Raw genomic sequence first — 21,557 nt, 5'->3', positions numbered from 1 at the left:
ATAACCTAAAAGGGTAAAAAGGTAAAACTACCAAGATAAAAATTACAAAGATAAAATAAAAAATAAAAACATAAAACTTAAACAGCTGGGACGCGAAGTGAATCACGGCCGTGACTGAGAATCACGACCGTGATCTTCTCTGGAGCACATCTATGAAGGGTCAGTGGCGTTCACGGGTGTGATTGGGAATCACGACCGTGATTTTCTCTGGTGAATCACGGGCGTGATTTAGAATCACGGCCGTGATTGTCCCTGGTGAATCACGGGCGTGATTTAGAATCACGGCCGTGATTTTCCCTGTAGCTCAGCATTTCCTCTTTAATTCTTAAATCTTGATCCTGCTTACAGAAAACACAACACATACCAAGAAAAGCATAAAATAGGAAAATGATATAAAAATTTATTAAAAACATGAAAGATATGCATGATTATGCTATGAATTCTTGTGAATTAAAGTGCTAAAATACGAGTAAAATACACAACATCAAATAACCCCAAACTTGAACTTTTGTTTGTCCTCAAACAATAATTAGCACTTTGAAAAAAAAAATTCATCAAGAATTAACTGAGCATTTAAAATCTTCACTCTTAGTCTCACAAGGTCCAATTAGAATCTTAATCTTTCATTACTAGCACCAACTCTTAGTTTCTAAGGGTTTCATGATGTCAAATCTTGTAAAGCTCATTAGTCAAATGAAGATAATTTAACAGAAATAATTTTTTGATGCTTGTGACACAAATGGGGGTAATATTTTTATTTTTGTTTTTGTCTCACCTAAAACATTTCCCCAGTAGCCAATCAGTGTAGAGAGGATGATAATTTCAAGAACATGTAGCCTCAAAGGGGGTTAGCTATTTTACTAAACAATTTCCCAGTAGCTAATTAGTTTCCTTAGTTTTCTAAGGTTAAGAATATTCTCCCTCTAACCTATGACCTCAAAGGGGTGCTAGGTTATATTTTTTTTTTTTATTATATATTTTTTTTTTATTTACCCCCCAAAAGCTTTTAAGCACGAATTAAAAAGAATTTATCTTCAAGAGACTATTTTTATAATTCTCGATCATTTCAAGCCTTAATACTAAGAACCAAGTGCTAGCCACAAAACCAGCTAATTTTTCAACCTTTTGTTCTGAGACTTCAAGATTCAATTCATCACATTCAGTGTTTTCAAAGACGAACAATTTCGTTAAAAATATTTACTTTTCAAACACAAATTCAAGCTGGGATTAACTGAATATGTATATATGCATGTTTTTTTTTTTTTTTTTTTTTTTTTTTTGCATGAATGAATGAAATGTGTACATCCTCCTAACCCCAAACTTAAAGATTTGCTTGTCCCGAAGCAAAGAGCTAATGAATGCATGATAGATTATTTTGACAAAATTATAAAATGCATGAATATGCAACCAACCCACAACAGAAAGGAATGCTTGTCCCTAAGCATCAGAGTAAAATAAGGAATAAGAAAGATCTCACTGTGGTGGAAAATCATCTGGATACCGTTGAATGTGCCATTTATACATTTGATCAACCATGTAATTATAATGCTGCTGGCGTTCATCCATTTGTTGCAGCCGGTTATCCATTGATTGGATAGCTGCTAGGATAGCAGCATTGTCCACCTCAGGTCCAGGATGTAGAGGGGGTTGTTCAGGAGCTGCTTCCTCCTCTGCAGGAGCCGCTTCCTCAGCTGCTGGAGGTCGGTCCTCTAATGGCTCCAGTGGAAACTGCCAGGTAGCCCGGTTCTTCACGGTGTATGTTGGATTTGGTAACTGGTGGTGCACTCCCGACTGGGTTACTACAAAGTAGTATTTATCATCTTCATCTTTCGCAATGCAGTTCATAGAAGAGCAGGTAGCAAAATTAATAGTACGGCTTCCAGGGAGTGGTTCTAACTGGTCCAGCCAAGCGTGATAGCCAAGGTGTTTGGCTATAGTGGTAATGAGGCCGCCATTCACAATCGCACCGTGGCTGGTATTGGAAATACTCTGGAACTGTCGTGCCAAATGACTGCCAGAATCAATAGGCTCCTCTCTGTTTTCCATCATAGCCCATAAAAGTAAAAGGTCGCTCAAACAAACCTTTCCTTCAGAATCACCTCGGGCCAAAACAGTAGAGGCAATAAAGCGGTGCATAATACGGATGGCGGGATGGCGGAAAGCAGAGGAATTACATTTTCCAGCGACCCAATTACTTGTACCTGTCAAACTATACCAAAAAGAACCAGGGTTGAAAGAACTTGGGGTTCTCGTGCTCCCTCCAGTGGGAAATCCAAAAATATTATTGAACTGAGCTAGGGTTAATTCGTGTTCTTGGTTAAACATACGGAAAGAAATCAAACCTTCAGAACAATTTGGCCCAGATAATATTTCCGTGTGGAGAGAGCTCAAGAACTCAAGAACTAGTCGAGGATAAACAACATCATTATGCATGGTAGCAAAGGTTGTCCACCCAATGTTAGTTAACATGAAATTGATATCAGCACGTAAACCCAACTTACGAATAAATGGGAAGTCGAGATACCTGGTAGGATGGATAGTGCGGAAGCGTAATACCTCGTTCCGCTCACGCTGTTCATCGTTCCGATAGAACCTCGGAGGAAGTTGCGGAATTTCACTTGCTTCTTCCTCGTAACTGTGGGTATCGGAAGCGGTGGAGGACGAACCAACGGTACGGGTGCGCTTGGGAGCCATGGATGAACGGAAGGAGTGAATGTGGGAGGAAGAGGGAAGAAGAGGAAGAAGAAGTGAGAAGCTAGGGTTTGGGAGAGAAGAAAAGAGAGAATGGGTCGTAGGTTTGAGAGAAGTGAGAATGTAAAAGGAGGGGGAAGAATATATAAGGGAAAGTGGAATTTCAAAAATCACGGGCTGTATCTGTAGGAGATCACGCCCGTGATTTATAATCACGGCCGTGATTCTCTCTGGGGTTTTCCAAAAATTTTCCAGAGAAGATCACGCCCGTGATTTAGAATCACGGTCGTGATTCTCTCTGGGGTTTTCCAAAAATTTTCCAGAGAAGATCACGCCCGTGATTTAGAATCACGGTCGTGATTCTCTCTGAAACTCTGAAATTTTTTTTTTTTTTTTTATTATTATTATTATTATTTTTTTTTTTTTTTTTTTTGGAATAAAATTAATGAAATGCGTACATCCTCCTAACCCCAATCTGTTGAAGGCTCAAGAAGACTTTCTACTAGAGGATCTTTTTCTTTACACGGGGGACTTGAATCGATCAAGCAAGCATAATTAGGTTGAATCCCCTCAAGATCTATGTGCTTTGCTCCAACTAGAAAATTCTCCAAGGGATCCCTCAAAATAGATCTCATGACTTCTTCCTCCATGTCTTTAGGCAATATATCAACCCTGCAGCAAATATTTTCAAGAGAAGGTTGTCTAACAGATTTAGCAATATTAAATTCCATTGTTTCATCATTAATGGATAAGGACAATTTTCCATGTTTGACATCTACTATCACGCCTGCTGTAGCCAAAAATGGTCTACCTAGTATGATTGGTATTTGTTTGTCCTCTTCCATTTCTAAAACAACAAAATCTCCCGGAATTAAAAATTTACCTATCTTAACTGGAACATCTTCTAAAATTCCTATGGGATATTTTATAGATCTATCTGCTAACTGGATCGACATTGCTGTAGGCTTTAATTCTCCCATATCTAATTTCTTGCAAATTGATAAAGGCATTAAACTGATACTTGCCCCAAGGTCACATAAGGCTTTTTCAAACCTTAGATTTCCAATGAGACAAGGTATAGAGAAACTACCAGGATCCTTAAGTTTTTTGGGCAAATTATGATGGATCAATGTAACAGTCTCTCTATCATCCAATTTCCTTCGGTTAGCTAAAAGATCCTTAAGAAATTTAGCATATGTAGGCATCTGTTGTAGAGCTTCTACAAATGGAATGTTTACATACACTTGTTTGATCATATTTAAAAATTTTTCAAATTGTCTATCAAGTTTAGTCCTTGCTAACCTTTGAGGAAAAGGAATTGGGGGGTGATAAACAGTTTGAGGCTTTGATGAAGATACTTTTTCTTTTTCTAATCTCTCCTTTTCAGGTTTTTCAACCATAGGAGAAGCGTCTTCATCAATCTCAATATTATCATTTTGATTAGACACAGGTCTGTCTAATTTCTTCCCACTCCTTAAAGTAACAGCATTAACATTTTCAGCTGGGTTTGCAACTGTTTTACCTGGGAACTTACCTGGAGAATTGTTTGAACTAGGCATCAACTGTGCAATTTGATTTTCCAGCATCTTGTTGTGGAGAGTAATATTCTCAACCTTGACAGCAAGGTTTTGAATAGAATTTGCCATTGAATCATTGGTCTGTTTTTGATTAGTGATAAAATTCTCCATAAGGTTTTCTAATCTTGAAACACTTTGTTGAATTGAGGGTGTCTGTACTGGATTTCCTTCCCCATTAATGAAGTGATTGGACGGACGGAAATTAGGTTGCTGATTGCTAGTTCCTTGAACTGGGTTATTCTTCCAAGAAAAGTTAGGATGATTCTTCCAACCAGGGTTGTACGTGTTGGAATATGGATTACTCTTCTCTCTTCGAGGAGTGTCATAGAAATTATGAGAAGCTGCCACTTGTTCAGTAGTATCTTCTTCTTCTCCAGTAAAAATTGAGGTACAATCTACTGCTGTGTGCCCTTGTTCCCTACAAAGGTCACATACTTGATTTGTAGCCACTGAATTAACCTTAGCTTTTTCCATCTTGTCTAACCTTTGATTAAGAGTATCAAATTTTGCTAAGAGTAACTCAATAATTGTTCACTTCATATCGCCCCGGAGTTCCTTTCCTTGCTGTGACTTCTCTTTCACTGTATTGGCTGTGATTTGAGGCTACATTTTCCAAAATAATCATGCAGTCATTAATAGGTTTCCCCATGAAAGATCCTCCAGCTGCTGAGTCTAATATCATGGTGCTTTGTTGGTCCAATCCTTCAAAGAAAAATTGGATGGTAAGCCAACGGTTGAAGCCATGTTGTGGGCATGCTTGAAGATATCCCTTGAACCGCTCCCATGCTTCATAAATAGTTTCTCCAGTGCCTTGTTGGAAATTAGTGATTTTCTTCCTCAATTCTTTAGTTTTAGAAGGAGGAAAGAATTTCTCTAGAAAAGCTCTTTCACATAATTCCCAAGTTGCTATCTTTTCTCTAGGCACTGTTCTTAGCCACACCTTTGCCTTATCTCTCAAGGTGAGTGAGAATAAGCGGAGTCGCATTCCATCAGAAACTTCATCATCAAATTGCTGGGTCTCACAGATTTCCAAGAACCCCTCTAAGTGGTCATTAGGATCTTCTGATGGTAGTCCTCCAAAGGTGTTCTGTTTGAGCATATTCACCAGAGAAGCTGGTACAGTAGCTCCAGTTCGCATCTCCCCTCCAGGTATCCCACGAGCTACGGGTGCAGAGTAATCCCGAAGCGGTAAATTATCTCGTTGTGCAGCCATGTCAAATTCTCTAGAAAGGTTTCTTTTCCTTCTCAGGAGAGTTCTTTCAATCTCAGGATCAAGTGGTGTTGGTTTCCCAAGACGTAGAGATCTCTTTTGCATTAATCCTAAGGCACTGCAAAAAAAAGAAAGTGACCCGTGAAATCTGAATTGGAGAAGTAAACACTAAAAAAAAATTATTTATTTATTTAATTTAATTTTTTTTTTTTTTTAAATTCGAATTAAAATAATTGTAATTTAAATCAAGAGACGTAGTCCCCGGCAACGGCGCCAAAAACTTGTTGTGTGAAAAACCGCAAGTGTACGGTTGTCGTCAAGTAATAAATATCGAATCACAGGGACTACGTGTTTGACCTAGAATTACTAGTATTTTAATTTGAATTTTAAAACAGATGGAATTTCTGTTTTGAGATGATAAGATCAGATTTGATGGTAAAAGAGATAGTAATGCAATTAATGAATAAGATAAAACTTTAAGATAAGATAAGGAGATTTCCAGGAATCTAGGGTTCGCACAAAGAGTTCCAACATTATTGAATTATTATTTTCATTAATTAATTCTATTCCATCTTGAAGGTAGTCTTAACCTAATTTAATCCTTGCACCTTCTCAGGCTACGAGGACGTGTTTAATTAAAATTAATCCCTACTCTCGTGGTAATTGCGTTCAATTAAACCCGTTAAGATCTTTGTTAATCTATTGCTCCTCGAAAGCTTAAATCTACTCTCGTGATTTAACACTCAAGTCTATTCCTTTAGGTTCCGATAATTAGGTTCTCCTCTCAGTTCATCCCTAATTATCTATGATTATGAAAATTAAGATTAATTGTTTATCATAATTATAATCAAGTTCTCCTCTCAGTTCATCCTTAATTAATGTTATTATGAAAACAATAATATTAAAGTTCATATATAAAATATAAAAGAACAGATCAAGAATTGGAATAAAATTAAGAAACTGAATAATGCATTAATAAAGAGGTTCTCAGAGGCTAAGCCCTGATCCCAGAAAAAGGGATACTACTCACAGGAGTCCATAGTAGTTCTCCAAGAAGAAAAGAATAAAAGAAAAGTAAACCTTAGAGTCGATGGCACAGGCGCCCAACCTTCTCCAAGTGTCGAAAACTAAAAGACTGTCTCCGGAAAACCCACCCCCGTTCTAGGCTAACCTAATCTAATTTATAACCTAAAAGGGTAAAAAGGTAAAACTACCAAGATAAAAATTACAAAGATAAAATAAAAAATAAAAACATAAAACTTAAACAGCTGGGACGCGAAGTGAATCACGGCCGTGACTGAGAATCACGACCGTGATCTTCTCTGGAGCACATCTATGAAGGGTCAGTGGCGTTCACGGGTGTGATTGGGAATCACGACCGTGATTTTCTCTGGTGAATCACGGGCGTGATTTAGAATCACGGCCGTGATTGTCCCTGGTGAATCACGGGCGTGATTTAGAATCACGGCCGTGATTTTCCCTGTAGCTCAGCATTTCCTCTTTAATTCTTAAATCTTGATCCTGCTTAGAGAAAACACAACACATACCAAGAAAAGCATAAAATAGGAAAATGATATAAAAATTTATTAAAAACATGAAAGATATGCATGATTATGCTATGAATTCTTGTGAATTAAAGTGCTAAAATACGAGTAAAATACACAACATCAGTATGTGTGTCTATGTATTTGTGTGATGGTTCATGTTTGGGTTTGTCTTTGTATTTGTCTGTGTGTATATGTTTGTGTCTGTATGTGTCAATGTGTGTCTGTGTGTTTGTATGTGTCTATGAGATTATGTGTGTCTTTGTGTCTCTATGTGTGTGTCTGAGTGTGTTGAGTGTCTATTTATATGCGTGTCTGTGTTTTAATGTATATGTGCTTATTTGTGTCTATGTGTGTTTCTCTATGTATGTTTATTTGTAGGTGTTTGGGAGTCTGTTTATGTATGTGTATGTGTGATGGCAAAAGCCTAGCTAAGGAACCCATTACTAGAGCTATGGTTAGGAGGATGCATGAAGTGTGAGCTAGTTCAAAGAAAAAGAAAATTCAAAACTTGTTTGATAAATCACTAAACACTTGGATATAACAACTTGTAATAATAGTTTTTGTTTACTTAGTCCTTTGTTTTAGTTTTCTTAATCCATTCTAGATCCATTCTAATTTTATCTTTTTGTGTGCTAGCCCTTTCTTGAAGTGCTTTAGTTCTAGGAGGAACAACTCATTAATTGACAATTGGAGACTTGAAGAGCTACACCAAATACTTTAGGAGCAAACACTTGAGAGAAAAGTTCAAGAATAGAATCCTTTTTTTATTGTTGAAATTTTTGTGTAAACTTGGCCTTTTATTCTTGGGGAAGTGGTCTTATTGAGGCTCTAGGTGTCTCCTTCAGACTTCCACTTTGTTTGTATTCTTTACATTACTTCTTTACTCGTTTCTTTAAGGCTTTCACGTCAATTTATGTTACCATAGCTTTCGATCTTGATTAGTTAGTAAACAAGAGTTCCAAAGCCTTTTGTTTACTAATAGGTGCGTTTAGGATAGTTTTTATTTAGCTTAGTTTCTTTTACAAGTTGAGTTTAAATCTTCTTGTTCGACCATGAGTCGTCATTCTCATTCACATAGTGATAGTGATTCAAGTCCTCCCAGAAGTATTTCACATGTTACGAAGGAACTTCAATCACTAAAACTATGGAGAAAGTAAGGGACCTTAGCTAAAGAGAAAGTGAAAATTGAAAGGGATGCTCAACTTACTATAATTGAGGAAAAACTTAGATTGTTAAACAAAAAGAATAATTGAGTGAAAAAAATAAGGAGTAAATAAAAGAGTAATATAGCAAGATATTTATCAACCTCCTCCTAGAAGAATTTCTAGGGAACGTAAATCAAAAGAAGTTTGTTTGGGTGTCTATTTGTGTGTGTTCGTGAGTCTGTGTGTGTGTCTATGTGTGGTGTGCTTGTTTGTGTCTTTGTGTGTGTGTGTGTCTGGATGTATGTGCATTTGTGTGGCTGGGTTTTTGTGTTTTTGTGTGTGTATTTATGTGTGGTTGTGTTTGTCAGTGTGTTTCTCTATGTTTATGTGTGTGTATGTTTGTGTGTCTTTGTCTGCGTCTATTTGCATGTGTGTTCTTGTCTGTTTGTATGTGTGTGAATGTATGTTTGTGTTTATTTTTGAGTGACTTTTTGTTTGTGTTTATTTGTATGCGTCTATGTCTGTGTCTTTGTATATGTTTTGTGTGTCTATGAGTTTGTGTCTATGTGTGTGTTTACGTGTTTGGATGTATGTGCATTTGTGTGTGTATGTCTGGGTGTTTGTGTTTGTGTGTGTGTTTCTCTATGTTACTTTATGTGTATCTGTGTCTGTCTGTTCGTGTGTCTATGTCCATGTGTATGTGTGTCTTTGTGTGTGTGCATGTGTGTGAATGTATTTGTGTGCTTGTTTGTCTGTTGGTTTGTGTGGCTTTGCGTTTGTGTTTATTTGTATATGTGTGTATGTTTGTGTTTGTGTTTTTGTCTATGTTTCTGTGTGTCTGTGAGTTTGTGTATGTCTTTGTGTGTGTTTATGTAGGTTTTTTTTTGTGTATGTGTGTAAGTGTGATTCTATGTGTGTGTGTATTTGTTTGTGTTTGAGTTTGTGTGTGAGAGCATGTTTATGTCTATGTTTATGTTTGTGTTTTTGTGTGTGGTTGGGTTTGGGTGTGTATGTGTTTGTGCTTCTGTGTGGTTGGGTTTGGGTGTCTCTATGTATGTGTTTGTGCTTATGTGTGGTTGGGTTTAGGTGTCTCTATTTATGTGTTTGTGTCTGTGAGTGTCTTTTGGTGTATGTGTTTGCATTTAGGTGTTTGGATGTCTTTGTGTGTATGTGTGCATACGTGTGTTTGTCAGTGTGAGTTTGTGTATCTGTAACTTTGTGTGTATGAGTTTTTGTGTGTTTGTTAGTGTGTTCATGTGTTTATGTGTGTCTATGTGTGTGTTTGCATGTGTTTCTTTAACTATGTGTGTCTGTATGTATGTGCGCCTTAGTGCGCCTTAGTGTGTCTGTTTGTGTGTGTTTGTCTTTGTGTTTCTTTATTTGTGTCTGTGTTTATCTTTGTGTGTCATTGCATGTGTTTCTGTTTCTAAGTGTGTGAGTGTCTAGGTGTCTTTCTGTGTCTCTAAGTGTGTCTGCGTGTGTTTGTGTGTCTATATGTGAGTATATGTGTGTGCGTTCATAGGTTTTTGTCCATGTGAGTCTTTGGATTTGTGTGTTTGTGTTTGTGCTTATGTGTATGTCCATCTAATCATATGTGTTTGTCTGTTGGTGTCCTTTTATTTTTGTATGTTTTGGTGCAAGTGTGTCCATGTGTCTATGTGTGAGTGTTTGTTTGTGTGTGCCATCAGGCGTGTGAGACTATGTTTGTCTGTGTGCCTTTGTGCATGTCTCTTTGTGCTTATGTGTGTGTTTGTGTCTTTATGTGTGTTTGTGCCTATCTCTATATGTGTTTGTGTGTGTTTATTTCCATGTCTATGTTTGTGTGTATCCGTGTGTGTTTGTCTACATTTGTGTGTGTGCATGTGATTATGTGTGTGTTGTGTGTGCGTGTGTTTGTGTTTATGTTTGTGTTTGTGTGCTTGTGTGTGTTTCTCTATTTATGTGTGTCTTTGTGTATTCGTGTGTTTGCTTGTGGTTGTTTATGGGTGTGAGTGTTTTTATGTGTGTGTCAGTCTCTTTGTATGTGTATTTGTATGTCTTTATGTGTGCATGTGTTTGCCTTAGTGTTTCTTTATGTGTATGCACTTGTGTGTGTTTGTGTGCCTCTATGTGTGTCTTTATTTGTGTGTTTGTGTGATTATGCATGTGTTTGTGTGTCAGTGTGTACATGTTCAGGTGCGTGTGTTTATTTGTGTGTGTTTGTGTTCATTTGTGTCTGTCTGACTATGTCTTTGTGTATGTGTCTCTTTGTTTATGTGCTTGGATGTATATGCATTTGTGTATGTATGTTTGTGTGTGTGACTAGGTGTTTGTGTTTATGTGTGTTTTTGTGTGGTTGTGTTTGTTTGTGCGTTTGTGTGTTTCTTTGTATCTATGTGTGTGTCTCTGTGTGGCTGTTTATTTATGTGTCTGTGTCAATGTTCGTCTTTGTGTGTGTATAGATGTGAATGCATCTATGTGTTTGTTTGTCTGTTGTTTGTGTGTTGCTTTGCGTTTGTGTGTATGTGTGTCTATGTCTTTGTTTATGTTTGTGTGTGCCTGTATGTGTTTGTCTGTGTGTTTGTTTGTTTGTGTGCCTCGATGTGTGTGTGTCTCTATGCTTGTGTGCATGTCTGTTTGTTTTTGTGTGTGTGTGGTTGTCTTTATGTATGTGTCTGTGTCTATGTATGTTTATTTTTGTGAGTTTTTGTGTGTGTCTATGTCTGTGTATGTGCATCTTTTTTTGTATGTTTTTGTGCAAGCATGTGTTTGTTTGTTTGTTCGTGTGTTTTTGTGTGCGTTATTTGTGTGTCTCTGTGTGTGTCTTTGTGTTTGTATGTGGGATGTGTCTGAGTTTATGTGAGTGTTGTTTGTGTGTGTCAGTAAGTTTGTGTGAGCGTTGTTTGTGTGTATCTATGTGCCTTTGTCTATGTGTGTGTGTCTCTATGTTAGTGTTTGTGTGTGTGTTTCCTTTTGTGTTAATGTGTTTGTTTGTATGTGAGTGAACGTGTGTCAAACTATGTTTGTCTATGTGCCAATTTGTGTGTGTTTCTTTTTGTCTATTTTTATGTGTTTATTTACCTGTGTGCGTGCGTCTGTTTGTGTCTTTGTCTATATGTGTGCATGTGTTTGTGTGTGTTAGTGTGTATGTCTGTCTACGTGTGTGTGTGATGGTTCATGTTTGGGTTTGTGTCTTTGTATTTGTCTGTGAGTATATGTTTGTGTCTGTGTGTGTCAATGTGTGTCTGTGTATTTATATGTGTCTATGAGATTATGTGTGTCTTTGTGTCTCTATGTGTGTGATTGAGTGTGTTGAGTGTCTCTTTGTATGTGTGTCTGTGTTTTAATTTATATGTGTTTATTTGTGTATGTGTGTGTTTCTCTATGTATGTTTATTTGTAGGTGTTTGGGAGTTTGTTTATGTATGTGTATGTGTGATGGAAAAAGCCTAGCTAAGGAACCCATGACTAGAGCTATGATTAGGAGGATGCATGAAGAGTGAGCTAGTTCAGAGAAGAAGAAAATTCAAAACTTGTTTGATAAACCACTAAACACTTGGATCTAACAACTTGTAATAATAGTTTTTGTTTACTTAATCCTTTGTTTTAGTTTTCTTAATCCATTCTAGATCCATTCTAATTTTATCTTTTTGTGTGCTAGCCTTTTCTTGAAGTGCTTTAGTTCTAGGAGGAACAACTCATTAATTGACAATTGGAGACTTGAAGAGCTACACAAAATACTTTGGGAGCAAACACTTTAGAGAAAAGTTCAAGAATAGTATCTTTTTTTATTGTTGAAATTTTTGTGTAAACTTGGCCTTTATTCTTGTGGAAGTGGTCTTATTGAGGCTCTAGGTGTCTCCTTAAGACTTCCACTTTGCTTGTATTCTTTACATTACTTCTTTACTTGTTTCTTTAAGGCTTTCACGTCAATTTATGTTACCATAGCTTTCGATCTTGATTAGTTAGTAAACAAGAGTTCCAAAGCCTTTTGTTTAGTAATAGGTGCGTTTAGGATAGTTTTTATTTAGCTTAGTTTCTTTTACAAGTTGAGTTTAAATCTTCTTGTTCGACCATGAGTCGTTATTCTCATTCACATAGTGGTAGTGATTCAAGTCCTCCCAGAAGTATTTCACATGTTACGAAGGAACTTCAATCACTAAAACTATGGAGAAAGTAAGGGACCTTAGCTAAAGAAAAAGTGAAAATTGAAAGGGATACTCAACTTACTATAATTGAGAAAAATCTTAGATTGGTTAAACAAAAAGAATAATTGAGTGAAAAAAATAAGGAGTAAATAAAAGAGTAATATAGCAAGATATTTATCAACCTCCTCCTAGAAGAATTTCTAGGGAACGTAAATCAAAAGAAGTTTGTCTGGGTGTCTATTTGTGTGTGTTCGTGAGTCTGTGTGTGTCTATGTGTGGTGTGCTTGTCTGTTTCTTTATGTGTGTGTGTGTGTCTGGATGTATGTGCATTTGTGTGTCTAGGTTTTTGTGTTTTTGTGTATTTATGTGTGGTTGTGTTTGTCAGTGTGTTTGTGTGTGTTTCTCTATGTTTATGTGTGTGTATGTTTGTGTGTCTTTGTCTGTGTCTATTTGCATGTGTGTTCTTGTCTGTGTGTATGTGTATGAATGTATGTTTGTGTTTATTTGTGAGTGGATTTTTGTTTGTGCATATTTGTATGCCTGTATGTCTGTGTCTTTGTATATGTTTTGTGTGTCTGTGAGTTTGTGTCTATGTGTGTGTTTACGTGTTTGGATGTATGTGCATTTGTGTGTGTATGTCTAGGTGTTTGTGTTTGTATGTGTGTTTCTCTATGTTTCTGTATGTGTATCTATGTCTGTCTGTTCGTGTGTCTATGTCCATGTGTATGTGTGTCTTTGTGTGTGTGCATGTGTGTGAATGTATTTGTGTGCTTGTTTGTCTGTTGGTTTGTGTGGCTTTGCATTTGTGTTTATTTGTATATGTGTGTATGTGTGTGTTTGTGTTTGTGTTTTTGTCTATGTTTGTGTGTGTCTGTGAGTTTGTGTATGTCTTTGTGTGTGTTTATGTAGGTTTTTTTTTTGTGTATGTGTGTTTGTGTGTTTCTATGTGTGTGTGTATTTGTTTATGTTTCAGTTTGTGTGTGTTTGTGTGCCTCTATGTGTGTGTCTCTATTTTTGTGTCTGTGTGATTATGCATGTGTTTGTGTGTTAGTGTGTACATGTTCAGGTGCGTGTGTTTATTTGTGTGTGTTTGTGTTCATTTGTGTCTATCTGACTGTGTCTTTGTGTATGTGTCTCTTTGTTTATGTGCTTGGATGTATATGCGTTTGTGTATGTATGTTTGTGTGTGTGTCTAGGTGTTTGTGTTTATGTGTGTTTTTGTGTGGTTGTGTTTGATTGTGCATTTGTATGTTTCTTTGTATCTATGTGTGTGTCTCTGTGTGGCCGTGTATTTATGTGCCTGTGTCAATGTTCATCTTTGTGTGTGTATGGATGTGAATGTATCTATGTGTTTGTTTTTCTGTTGTTTGTGTGTTGCTTTGCGTTTGTGTGTATGTGTGTGTCTATGTCTTTGTTTATGTTTGTGTGTGCCTGTATATGTTTGTCTGTGTGTTTGTTTGTTTGTGTGCCTCGATGTGTGTGTGTCTATGCTTGTGTGCATGTCTGTCTATTTTTGTGTGTGTGTGGCTGTCTTTATGTGTGTGTCTTTGTGTCTATGTATGTTTATTTCTATGACTTTTTGTGTGTGTCTATATCTCTTTGTGTATGTTTTTGTGCATGCATGTAGACACCCAATTTCGTCCGGGGGGCATACAAATAAAGAAATGGACGTCTATTATCAAGGAAAGGAACTCCCAAAGCAGGAAAACAACAAGACAGGACATGAGAGGGCTGAAAGCCCAAAACAACTGGTTTTAGTGGCCCGAAACGGGCTGTTCCAAAACCGGAACGGGCCGTTCCCAAATCTGGAATGGGTCGTTCCTAAATTAGAACGGGCCGTTCCGAGCCACCTAAAAGGCTTAAAGACTCTTGGTTGGAACGGGCTGTTCCAGACCAGAACGGGCCGTTCCAAACCAATCAAAAGGCCTAAAAAACTTGGTCTGGAATGGGCAGTTCCTAAACCAGAACGGGTCGTTCCAAACTATTAAAAAGGCCTAAAAACCTAGTTTGGAACGGGCCATTCTAAGCAAGGGAATATAGTGTTAATATCAACTCCGGAACGGGCCGTTCTCAGTTCAGAACGGGCCGTTCCCTGGTACGTGATTAACACACAATGTTCGGATCCAGAACGGGCCGTTCCGGTTTTGGAACGGGCTGTTCTGGCCACTTTCTGATGCCTATAAGTAGACAGCTTGGGCATAGTTCTAGGGCTTCAAAAATTTCGTCCAAGACTCCTTAGAGCACGAAATTTCTCTCTCTTTCCCTCCTATTGTATTTCTTGAGATTTGTGAGGCATATTGTAGTGTGAAAGGTTGCCATAAAGCACCTTCTCCATATTTGAAGATTCAATAGAGCTCGTTCAAGAGGTATTTCAATCAATCTTCTTCTATATCTTTTATTTCTCATCTTTATCTCTATCTTTTATTTATAACAAATGCAATCATGTAGATATTTTAGGGTTAGTCATATAATTTAAATTTTCAATATGTAAATAAATATTAATAAAGGGGATTCAATATTTAACTTATTAATTTTTATCATGTTAACTTCACCATAGGGTACCGATTTAGGGCGCTGTAGGGGTACTTAATACATTTCCTACATGTAACCGACCCCCGAACCCAATTCTGGTTATCAAGGCCATGTCTTTATGTGAGAGTGTTTGTCTGTCTGTGCCATTAGGCTTGTGAGACTATGTTTGTCTGTGTGCCTTTGTGCATGTCTCTTTGTTCTTGAGTGTGTGTTTCTGTATTTATGTGTGTGTGTGCCTATCTCTATGTCTGTGTTTGTGTGTGTATCCGTGTGTGTTTATCTACATTTGTGTGTGTGCATGTGATTATGTGTGTGTTGTGTGTGCGTGTGTTTGTGTTTGTGTTTGTGTTTGTGTGCCTGTGTGTGTTTCTCTATTTATGTGTGTCTTTGTGTATTTGTCTGTTTGCTTGTGGTTGTTTATGGGTGTGAGTGTTTTTGTGTGTGTGTTAGTCTCTTTTTGTGTGTATTTGTATGTCTTTATGTGTGCATCTGTTTGCCTTAGTGTTTCTTTATGTGTATGCACTTGTGTGTGTTTGTGTGCCTCTATGTGTGTGTCTTTATTTGTGTGTCTGTGTGATTATGCATGTGTTTGTGTGTCAGTGTGTACATGTTCAGGTGCGTGTGTTTATTTGTGTGTGTTTGTGTTCATTTGTATTTGTCTGACTGTGTCTTTGTGTATTTGTCTCTTTGTTTATGTGCTTGGATGTATATGCGTTTATGTATGTATGTTTGTGTGTGTGTCTAGTTGTTTGTGTTTATGTGTGTTTTTGTGTGGTTGTGTTTGATTGTGCGTTTGTGAGTTTCTTTGTATCTATGTGTGTGTCTCTGTGTGACTGTTTATTTATGTGTCTGTGTCAATGTTCGTCTTTGTGTGTGTATGGATGTGAATGTATCCATGTGTTTGTTTGTCTGTTGTTTGTGTGTTGCTTTGCGTTTGTGTGTATGTGTGTCTATGTCTTTGTTTATGTTTGTGTGTGCCTGTATGTGTTTGTCTGTGTGTTTGTTTGTTTGTGTGCCTCGATGCGTGTGTATCTTAATGCTTGTGTGCATGTCTGTCTGTTTGTGTGTGTGTGGCTGTCTTTATGTGTGTGTCTTTGTGTCTATGTATGTTTATTTATGTGAGTTTTTGTGTGTGTCTATGTCTTTGTGTGTGCATCTCTTTGGTTATGTTTTTTGTGCATGCATGTGTTTGTTTGTTTGTTCGTGTGTTTTTTAGTGCGTTATTTGTGTCTCTGTGTGTGTGTTTGTGTTTGTATGTGGGATGTGTCTGCGTTTGTATGAGTGTTGTTTGTGTGTGTCAGTAAGTTTGTGTGAATGTTGTTTGTGTGTATCTATGTGCCTTTGTCTATGTGTGTGTGTGTCTATGTTAGTGTTTGTGTGTGTTTTTGTTTTTGTGTTAATGTGTTTGTTTGTATGTGAGTGAGCGTGTGGCAAACTATGTTTGTCTGTGTGCCTTTTTGTGTGTGTGCCTTTTTGTCTATTTTTGTGTATTTATTTACCTGTGTGTGTGCGTCTGTTTGTGTCTTTGTCTATATTTATGCATGTGTCTGTGTGTATGTGTGTCTATGTATTTGTGTGATGGTTCATGTTTGGGTTTGTCTTTGTATTTGTCTGTGTGTATATGTTTGTGTCTGTATGTGTCAATGTGTGTCTGTGTGTTTGTATGTGTCTATGAGATTATGTGTGTCCATGTGTGTCTGTATGTGTCAATGTGTGTCTGTATGTACCGATTTTGTGCAAGTGTGTCCATGTCTTTATGTGAGAGTGTTTGTCTATCTGTGCCATTAGGCTTGTGAGACTATGTTTGTCTGTGTGCCTTTGTGCATGTCTCTTTGTTCTTGAGTGTGTGTTTCTGTATTTATGTGTGTGTGTGCCTATCTCTATGTCTGTGTTTGTGTGTGTATCCGTGTGTGTTTATCTACATTTGTGTGTATGTGTTTGTGCTTCTGTGTGGTTGGGTTTGGGTGTCTCTATGTATGTGTTTGTGCTTATGTGTGGTTGGGTTTAGGTGTCTCTATTTATGTGTTTGTGTCTGTGAGTGTCTTTTGGTGTATGTGTTTGCATTTAGGTGTTTGGATGTCTTTGTGTGTATGTGTGCATACTTGTGTTTGTCAGTGTGAGTTTGTGTATCTGTAACTTTGTGTGTATGAGTTTTTGTGTGTTTGTTAGTGTGTTCATGTGTTTATGTGTGTCTATGTGTGTGTTTGCATGTGTTTCTTTAACTATGTGTGTCTGTATGTATGTGCGCCTTAGTGCGCCTTAGTGTGTCTGTTTGTGTGTGTTTGTCTTTGTGTTTCTTTATTTGTGTCTGTGTTTATCTTTGTGTGTCATTGCATGTGTTTCTGTTTCTAAGTGTGTGAGTGTCTAGGTGTCTTTCTGTGTCTCTAAGTGTGTCTGCGTGTGTTTGTGTGTCTATATGTGAGTATATGTGTGTGCGTTCATAGGTTTTTGTCCATGTGAGTCTTTGGATTTGTGTGTTTGTGTTTGTGCTTATGTGTATGTCCATCTAATCATATGTGTTTGTCTGTTGGTGTCCTTTTATTTTTGTATGTTTTGGTGCAAGTGTGTCCATGTGTCTATGTGTGAGTGTTTGTTTGTGTGTGCCATTAGGCGTGTGAGACTATGTTTGTCTGTGTGCCTTTGTGCATGTCTCTTTGTGCTTATGTGTGTGTTTGTGTCTTTATGTGTGTTTGTGCCTATCTCTATATGTGTTTGTGTGTGTTTATTTCCATGTCTATGTTTGTGTGTATCCGTGTGTGTTTGTCTACATTTGTGTGTGTGCATGTGATTATGTGTGTGTTGTGTGTGCGTGTGTTTGTGTTTATGTTTGTGTTTGTGTGCTTGTGTGTGTTTCTCTATTTATGTGTGTCTTTGTGTATTCGTGTGTTTGCTTGTGGTTGTTTATGGGTGTGAGTGTTTTTATGTGTGTGTCAGTCTCTTTGTATGTGTATTTGTATGTCTTTATGTGTGCATGTGTTTGCCTTAGTGTTTCTTTATGTGTATGCACTTGTGTGTGTTTGTGTGCCTCTATGTGTGTCTTTATTTGTGTGTTTGTGTGATTATGCATGTGTTTGTGTGTCAGTGTGTACATGTTCAGGTGCGTGTGTTTATTTGTGTGTGTTTGTGTTCATTTGTGTCTGTCTGACTATGTCTTTGTGTATGTGTCTCTTTGTTTATGTGCTTGGATGTATATGCATTTGTGTATGTATGTTTGTGTGTGTGACTAGGTGTTTGTGTTTATGTGTGTTTTTGTGTGGTTGTGTTTGTTTGTGCGTTTGTGTGTTTCTTTGTATCTATGTGTGTGTCTCTGTGTGGCTGTTTATTTATGTGTCTGTGTCAATGTTCGTCTTTGTGTGTGTATAGATGTGAATGCATCTATGTGTTTGTTTGTCTGTTGTTTGTGTGTTGCTTTGCGTTTGTGTGTATGTGTGTCTATGTCTTTGTTTATGTTTGTGTGTGCCTGTATGTGTTTGTCTGTGTGTTTGTTTGTTTGTGTGCCTCGATGTGTGTGTGTCTCTATGCTTGTGTGCATGTCTGTTTGTTTTTGTGTGTGTGTGGTTGTCTTTATGTATGTGTCTGTGTCTATGTATGTTTATTTTTGTGAGTTTTTGTGTGTGTCCATGTCTGTGTATGTGCATCTTTTTTTGTATGTTTTTGTGCAAGCATGTGTTTGTTTGTTTGTTCGTGTGTTTTTGTGTGCGTTATTTGTGTGTCTCTGTGTGTGTCTTTGTGTTTGTATGTGGGATGTGTCTGAGTTTATGTGAGTGTTGTTTGTGTGTGTCAGTAAGTTTGTGTGAGCGTTGTTTGTGTGTATCTATGTGCCTTTGTCTATGTGTGTGTGTCTCTATGTTAGTGTTTGTGTGTGTGTTTCTTTTTGTGTTAATGTGTTTGTTTGTATGTGAGTGAACGTGTGTCAAACTATGTTTGTCTATGTGCCAATTTGTGTGTGTTTCTTTTTGTCTATTTTTATGTGTTTATTTACCTGTGTGCGTGCGTCTGTTTGTGTCTTTGTCTATATGTGTGCATGTGTTTGTGTGTGTTAGTGTGTATGTCTGTCTACGTGTGTGTGTGATGGTTCATGTTTGGGTTTGTGTCTTTGTATTTGTCTGTGAGTATATGTTTGTGTCTTTGTGTGTCAATGTGTGTCTGTGTATTTATATGTGTCTATGAGATTATGTGTGTCTTTGTGTCTCTATGTGTGTGTTTGAGTGTGTTGAGTGTCTCTTTGTATGTGTGTCTGTGTTTTAATTTATATGTGTTTATTTGTGTATGTGTGTATTTCTCTATGTATGTTTATTTGTAGGTGTTTGGGAGTTTGTTTATGTATGTGTATGTGTGATGGCAAAAGCCTAGCTAAGGAACCCATGACTAGAGCTATGATTAGGAGGATGCATGAAGAGTGAGCTAGTTCAGAGAAGAAGAAAATTCAAAACTTGTTTGATAAACCACTAAACACTTGGATCTAACAACTTGTAATAATAGTTTTTGTTTACTTAATCCTTTGTTTTAGTTTTCTTAATCCATTCTAGATCCATTCTAATTTTATCTTTTTGTGTGCTAGCCTTTTCTTGAAGTGCTTTAGTTCTAGGAGGAACAACTCATTAATTGACAATTGGAGACTTGAAGAGCTACACAAAATACTTTGGGAGCAAACACTTTAGAGAAAAGTTCAAGAATAGTATCTTTTTTTATTGTTGAAATTTTTGTGTAAACTTGGCCTTTATTCTTGTGGAAGTGGTCTTATTGAGGCTCTAGGTGTCTCCTTAAGACTTCCACTTTGCTTGTATTCTTTACATTACTTCTTTACTTGTTTCTTTAAGGCTTTCACGTCAATTTATGTTACCATAGCTTTCGATCTTGATTAGTTAGTAAACAAGAGTTCCAAAGCCTTTTGTTTAGTAATAGGTGCGTTTAGGATAGTTTTTATTTAGCTTAGTTTCTTTTACAAGTTGAGTTTAAATCTTCTTGTTCGACCATGAGTCGTTATTCTCATTCACATAGTGGTAGTGATTCAAGTCCTCCCAGAAGTATTTCACATGTTACGAAGGAACTTCAATCACTAAAACTATGGAGAAAGTAAGGGACCTTAGCTAAAGAAAAAGTGAAAATTGAAAGGGATACTCAACTTACTATAATTGAGAAAAATCTTAGATTGGTTAAACAAAAAGAATAATTGAGTGAAAAAAATAAGGAGTAAATAAAAGAGTAATATAGCAAGATATTTATCAACCTCCTCCTAGAAGAATTTCTAGGGAACGTAAATCAAAAGAAGTTTGTCTGGGTGTCTATTTGTGTGTGTTCGTGAGTCTGTGTGTGTCTATGTGTGGTGTGCTTGTCTGTTTCTTTATGTGTGTGTGTGTGTCTGGATGTATGTGCATTTGTGTGTCTAGGTTTTTGTGTTTTTGTGTATTTATGTGTGGTTGTGTTTGTCAGTGTGTTTGTGTGTGTTTCTCTATGTTTATGTGTGTGTATGTTTGTGTGTCTTTGTCTGTGTCTATTTGCATGTGTGTTCTTGTCTGTGTGTATGTGTATGAATGTATGTTTGTGTTTATTTGTGAGTGGATTTTTGTTTGTGCATATTTGTATGCCTGTATGTCTGTGTCTTTGTATATGTTTTGTGTGTCTGTGAGTTTGTGTCTATGTGTGTGTTTACGTGTTTGGATGTATGTGCATTTGTGTGTGTATGTCTAGGTGTTTGTGTTTGTATGTGTGTTTCTCTATGTTTCTGTATGTGTATCTATGTCTGTCTGTTCGTGTGTCTATGTCCATGTGTATGTGTGTCTTTGTGTGTGTGCATGTGTGTGAATGTATTTGTGTGCTTGTTTGTCTGTTGGTTTGTGTGGCTTTGCATTTGTGTTTATTTGTATATGTGTGTATGTGTGTGTTTGTGTTTGTGTTTTTGTCTATGTTTGTGTGTGTCTGTGAGTTTGTGTATGTCTTTGTGTGTGTTTATGTAGGTTTTTTTTTTGTGTATGTGTGTTTGTGTGTTTCTATGTGTGTGTGTATTTGTTTATGTTTCAGTTTGTGTGTGTTTGTGTGCCTCTATGTGTGTGTCTCTATTTTTGTGTCTGTGTGATTATGCATGTGTTTGTGTGTTAGTGTGTACATGTTCAGGTGCGTGTGTTTATTTGTGTGTGTTTGTGTTCATTTGTGTCTATCTGACTGTGTCTTTGTGTATGTGTCTCTTTGTTTATGTGCTTGGATGTATATGCGTTTGTGTATGTATGTTTGTGTGTGTGTCTAGGTGTTTGTGTTTATGTGTGTTTTTGTGTGGTTGTGTTTGATTGTGCATTTGTATGTTTCTTTGTATCTATGTGTGTGTCTCTGTGTGGCCGTGTATTTATGTGCCTGTGTCAATGTTCATCTTTGTGTGTGTATGGATGTGAATGTATCTATGTGTTTGTTTTTCTGTTGTTTGTGTGTTGCTTTGCGTTTGTGTGTATGTGTGTGTCTATGTCTTTGTTTATGTTTGTGTGTGCCTGTATATGTTTGTCTGTGTGTTTGTTTGTTTGTGTGCCTCGATGTGTGTGTGTCTATGCTTGTGTGCATGTCTGTCTATTTTTGTGTGTGTGTGGCTGTCTTTATGTGTGTGTCTTTGTGTCTATGTATGTTTATTTCTATGACTTTTTGTGTGTGTCTATATTTGTATGTGTGCATCTCTTTGTGTATGTTTTTGTGCATGCATGTAGACACCCAATTTCGTCCGGGGGGCATACAAATAAAGAAATG

The 21,557-nt window shown here is 37.1% G+C and overlaps 1 non-coding gene across 1 annotated transcript; it reads left to right on the top strand.

Moving 5' to 3' along the window:
* Nucleotides 1-5,005: 5,005 nt before the first annotated feature.
* On the top strand, nt 5,006-5,112 carry LOC145950192 (small nucleolar RNA R71). Its single transcript, XR_014428299.1, has one exon. It is a non-coding gene; the product is annotated as a small nucleolar RNA R71 (small nucleolar RNA).
* Nucleotides 5,113-21,557: the final 16,445 nt, after the last annotated feature.

This window comes from Cajanus cajan, chromosome 7 (assembly GCF_000230855.2).
Source record: "Cajanus cajan strain Asha chromosome 7, NIPB_CcT2T_4, whole genome shotgun sequence".
NCBI classification, from domain to species: Eukaryota; Viridiplantae; Streptophyta; class Magnoliopsida; order Fabales; family Fabaceae; genus Cajanus; species Cajanus cajan.
This window is presented reverse-complemented; position numbering and strand designations above follow the sequence as displayed.